The following is a 6,164-nucleotide window of genomic DNA, read 5'->3' on the forward strand; positions in this document are numbered from 1 at the left end:
CTCTCCAAGTCTCCCAGGTCTGTGTTCTAGCATGAAATGATGGGCAGTGGCCGTCCCCTCCATGATTCTAGAATTCCTGGAGCAGAGGCAGACCATCACCCAGGTTTGAGCTCCTAGGTCACCATGTGAGGTGCTGCAGCTTTGTGTGCTCTTTGCGTATGTATTTTTAAATTACTCCCAGGAGTAATTACTTCCAGATCATTAATAAGTACATGGCTCCGCCCTCGGGAACCACCAAATTTAAGTGCTTTGTGATAAAAAGGAAGGCAGAAGAAATTCAGGACTGGCAGAACTTAGTAGCATCCTCCACTTTCTATCTCAGAGAGGAATATGCACCCCGATGGCCTGGGGGGAAGGCCACCAAGATCAGAAGGAGCGCAGGCCCTCCACGGCCCATGTATGCAGGAGCCAGAGTCATCAACAGTCCGGGGGAACAGGATGCTCTGAGCCAGGTTCTGCCTTACTCCCATTTATCTTTAGCTACCATCTGCTCTGCACTTAAGTATTGTGGTACAAATTATAAAAACCGTATTAGCTCAGATATTTCATTAACGACTTGAGGGACTGGACCAATGCATAGAGGGAGAAATCTCATTTCCAAGGCAATCAAAACAAAGGCTGGGGAGCTAATAAACTCCTCTAAGCTATTGTAGTCCTGAAGTAGATTTTAAGAGTTTTTCCTAAAAGGACTAAGCTTCTTTTGTGTATCTATTATTCATTTGAACGGCTCCTGCCTGTACTTTTCAGAATCCATCCCCCAAGTTAGAAACAAACTGAAATGCTTTTACACACACCTAGGGCCCCTCAGCCATGCCCCTGAGCCCAGTGGAGGAGCTGTCCCCTGTGCCCCCAGCCGCTGGAGCACCTGGACTACCTCTTGCCTCCCTGCAGAAGCCTGGTCCAGCCCACCCAGGACTCCAGGGCTCCACCGCTTACTATTCCAATGACACAAGACAAGTTTGTCTCTCTAAGCCTTGGTTTCCTCGTCCGTAAAATAATGGGGATATTAGTACCTGTGATGAAACCTAACACATTTGGAATAGCACCTAGCACATACTGTTTAATGCTATTTCTTGGAACCACTGCCTCTCCTCTGGGGCTAGCCACGTAGTACATAATATTTTTCAAATAAATGTACTCGTAATAGGGAAGAACAAATCTGACCCCATGCTGCATCTATTTCTTTAAATTTTGCATTCTATTGCTTTTGCTACAAGTGAAGAATGTTACCTATATCCTGAGATAGACAGGCTAGCTCACTGTCAAGGCTCTGACCTTTAAAAGTATGTAACGCTTTCAATCACATAGAGATAAAAAGTTGCAGAATGGAGAATGACGTTTTTCTTGTTAGAGGTTTACAGGAACATCGTGACCTGACCTACATGGACAGCTGCAAGAACAAAGGATTCCGACACCAAGAAGTTTGCAGCAACCAGCCACACCCCCTCCCCTTCTAGTATAAAAGAAGCCTGAACTCTAGCTTCTTTTATACTGAAAGGGAAGGGGTGTGGTGAGATGCTTCTTTGGGACGCTAGTCCGCAATCTTCTCTGTCTGCTGGCTTTCCAAATAAAGTCGCTATTCCTTGCCCCATCAATTCCTCTCTCCATTTATTGGCCTGTTGTGCAGCGAGCAACACGAGCTTGGACTCGGTAACATACTGACTAAAAAGCCCCATGAGGTCAAGGACCACGTCCGTCTCTTTCAACAGTAGACCCTAGTGCAAGCCCAGTGCATGGAATGGTAGGTTTAGTGAATGACACACTGCTTTGCAGTCAATATCCACTTGTGCGTCCACATTCAATGTCCACTTTGCAAAGGCTGCACACCAGACTCCCCTAGGGAGCATTTAATATACTGAGATTCTGGTGGAATTTATTTGAGGTGACGCCTGGACATTGATATTAATTTTTAAGCGCTCCAGGTGACCCTGATAGGCAGCGCCAGTGTTGAGAAACAGATCTAAACCTACAAGTGGTTCCCACGTGGTGTGTCCCCTTCCTGTCAGGAGGAAGCCGGGATCTTTAAATTCCTAGTGCCTGAAACACACTGTAATTTCACCTTTGTAATTCCTCCTCATATATTATCCTGGGTAAATCAGACATCTTATCCCAACCTCAGTTTTCTTAGGTGTGCAATGATTCATTTAGATGAGGTGTCCGAGATGGTCAGAATCCAAAGAACAAGTCATCATTGGAGTTTGTTATGGGCTGAATTATGTCGCCCTCCCACACTCTTACGGTGAAGAACTAACCCCCAGAACCTCAGGATGTGACTGCATTTGGAGATCGGGTGTTTAAATTGATAATGAAGCCAAAATGAGGTCGTTAGGGTGGGCCCTAATCCAATATGACTGGTGTCCTTTTAAGAGGTTAGGACACAGACACACAGATCATGTGAGAGGTCTCAGAAGAAACCAACTCTGCAGTCACCCTGATCTCAGAATTCTAGCCTCCAGAATTGTGAGAAGATAAACTTCTCTCATTAAAGACACCCAGTCTGTGGTGCTTTGTTACGGCAGCCCTAGCAAATCAACACAGAGTTTGTGTGTATATACAAAATAGCTCCTGGATTATTTCTTTGGATGACTCTAACCCAGGGCCTGTATCTGGGCATCCCGTTCTCACTGTGGGTCCTCTACTTCGGGCCACTCTTCTCCTTCAGGGCCCAGCCAGTCCCCTCTCCCCTCCTCTGGCTGTCACCCTTCCAGAAGTCCTCCTCCCACCTCAATTTGTGTGCTGGGGCCCCCTGCTAATGATCATATGCCATAAGGTAGCATCTGCACCACAAAGGTGAGCATCTCATTCACTGATCTAGAGCTCTGCCAGGTGCTGTGCCAGGGCTTTGCCTACACCATCTTAGTCCTCAGACCTCTCCTGAAAGGTGGGTATTATCCCACCTCCTCAAATGGGGAGTGAGGCTCTAAGATGTGGCAATAGCTCTGACATTCCACACCAGGTCCAATTCCAAAGCCTCTACCTCCTCCCTGCCTCCCCACCACCCAGGCTCCCCTGCTTCATCCCCAGGGGGACTCAGAAGAGTGAGGGCCTTCCTGCCTTGTTCGCTGTCCACACACCCACAGCCCCAAACATGGCTGGCAAACCAGTAAGCATGGGCTTCCCTGGTGGCGCTGTGGTTAAGAATCCGCCTGCCAATGCAGGCGACACAGGTTCGAGCCCTGGTCCAGGAAGATCCCACATGCCACGGAACAACTAAGCCCCAGCGCCACAACTACTGAGCCTGTGTTCTACTGAAGCCCGCGCGCCTAGAGCCTGTGCTCCGCAACAAGAGAAGCCACCGCAATGAGAAGCCCGCGCAACACAAGAAGAGTAGCCCCCGCTCGCCGCAACTAGAGAAGGACCCCGCAGGGCCACAAACACCCAACACAGCCAAAAATAAATAAGTAAAATAAATAAATTTAAAAAAAAAACAGTAAGCATACACTCGGTGAGCAGCTGTGCAGCTGGTGGGCTTTCCTAACTCATTTGGGATCATCCTACTTCCCCACTTCACTCCCTCCCCTCAGGGATCCCACTGCTGACCAATTAAAGCCCCAGCTGCTTGCCCAGGATTCCAGACTGCCAACACCCTCAGCCACCTTGTTGCACCCCAGGTTCTAACTATGCTTTCCTACAGGGCCTTCCTCAAACCATTAAGGCCCTCAAAGAATTTAGCAGGAAGCTTGTTGATTTGTTAAATTCACCTGCCTTGAGGCCTTCTCTGATGGGTGAGAATTGCTGAATGCAAATTAAACTTACCTCCTGGGGCTTCCCTGGTGGCGCAGTGGTTGAGAGTCTGCCTGCCGATGCAGGGGACACGGGTTCGTGCCCCGGTCCGGGAGGATCCCACATGCCGCGGAGCGGCTGGGCCCATGAGCCATGGCCGCTGGGCCTGCGCGTCCGGAGCCTGTGCTCCGCAGCGGGAGAGGCCGCAACAGTGAGAGGCCCGTATACCGCAAAAAAAAAAAAACCAAAAAAACTTACTCCTGATAATGATGTTGTGCCTTAAGGCAGCATCAGCACCTGCATCTACTGGGAGCTTACAGGAGAGGCGGAATCTCCCGTCACCCACACACACTGAATCAGAATCTGCATTTAGGTGAGATTCCTAAGACAGGTTCTCAGCCCTAGTGCACACCAGAACTACCTGGGGAGCTTAAAGTCACTGATGCCTGGTGACACCCCAGAGATTCCGGTCTGGAGTAAAGCCTGAGAAAGCCCTGGTGATTCTAATGTGCACGAGGGGATGTGATTGGGAACCCCTGTCCCGCAGTCCCAACCAACGGTGAGTACTGGCAGCCTGTGGTGTTTGATGAGGGACCTCACATTCAGGGGCCGGGCAGGCCTACCTAAGCCAGAACCTCCCACCCGGACCAATAAGTGTTGCCATTGGTATAAGCAGACCCTCCTGGCTCACAAATTTGGTCACTAACTCCCATGCTGCTACGAGGTGACTCGTTAGAACCTGGTGGGGGCAGGGTGCAATGAGGCACTAATTAATTTGTTCCCTTCAACACCGCGATCCACCTCTAGGGATCTACTCCACAGAGACACTCACACGTAAGATACAAAGTGGTCAAGTCCAGCTATTTAAAGAGTGAAAAAGTGTTTAACATACGGAAATCACACCATCACGCTGTACACCTTAGACTTATACAGTGATGTATGTCTAATGTATTATTTCTCAATAAAACTGGAAAAAATGCTATTAAAATTCGTTCCCCAAAAAAAAAAAATTCGTTCCACTTCTAAAAGAAAAAAACAAGTGAAAAACTGGAGACAACTCAAATGTTTCCTGATATGAAATTATAATATACCCACTTAAGATAAAATACTATAGTCATCAGAGTGTGAAATAAAATTCACATTTTATGGCAAGACAAGAAAAATTTAAACATGAATTCTCTCTGCCCTTTGGCCTCCTCTCTCCCCTCTACTGTGCATCGTGTATCTGCATCAAGCAGCAACCAAACCTCCCCATTGGCAGAAATAACTGCTCAACCATAAAGAGCAATATTTTCTAGCACCACCAAGACAACTCCTTAAAGATAACATTCCCGCTTTTTTTTGGCGGCGGTGGTGGGGGGGGCGGTTGGGGGGCGGGGAGCAGCACACCACTCAGCACGTGGGATCTTAGTTCCCGACCAGGGATGGAACCCATGCCCCATGCAGTGGAAGGGCACAGAGCCTTAATCACTGGACCGCCAGGGAAGTCCTGCATTCCTTCCTAATCTTGTAAGGGGCCAAGATGACCCATGACCTACTACTCGACAGATCCTGTAAGCTGTCAATAATACATCATCTAGCGTACAGCCCTCTCAAAAAACTTATGTAGAACTGTTTTGACTTTTTTTTTTTTTTTTTGGCTGTGTTTTGGTCTTCATTGCTGCACGCCAGCTTTCTCTAGTTGCAGAGAGCGGGGGCTACTCTTCATTGTGGTGTGTGGGCTTCTCATTGCGGTGGCTTCTCTTGTTGCAGAGCACGGGCTCTAGACGCTCAGGCTTCAGTAGTTGTGGCATGCGGGCTCAGTAGCTGTGGCTTGCGGGCTCTTGAGCGCAGGCTCAGTAGTTGTGGCGCACGGGCTTAGTTGCTCCGCCGCATGTGGGATCTTCCTGGACCAGGGCTCAAACCCGTGTCCCCTGCATTGGCAGGCGGATTCTTAACCACTGCGCCAACCATAAAGAGCAATATTTATGTCCCTGTTTTGACTTCTAACAGGCGGCGAAACAGTTCTCAGAGCTTTCTGAGAAGCTGTTCCCGCGTTATAATCCTCAATTTGGCCCGAATAAAATTTTCCGTTTCTTTCTTAGATAGACTGATTAATTTTTTCATCAAAAAGAGAATGACATAAACTTGTGACTACTGACATAGAAAAGCATCCAAAATACTGTTCGGGTAAAAACAAACAAACAAACAGAAACAATACCATGCATAACAAGGATACTTTAATAAAAATGGTAAATACTAGTATACACATGGGGAAAAAGCAGTTATTTTGAAAGCGGAAAAGGTAGTACTAAAAGAGACTTTTTATAATTTGTTTTTCTAGAGATTACCAAAGAAACCAAAATGTTCTTAGAAAACACATGAAATAAATCAGGTAAGAACATTCTCAGAGGGCTTTAAAATGTGAGGTAATTGATAACACCGCAGTAATCACACACTGG

This window comes from Orcinus orca, chromosome 14 (genome assembly GCF_937001465.1).
Source record: "Orcinus orca chromosome 14, mOrcOrc1.1, whole genome shotgun sequence".
Lineage (NCBI taxonomy): Eukaryota > Metazoa > Chordata > Mammalia > Artiodactyla > Delphinidae > Orcinus > Orcinus orca.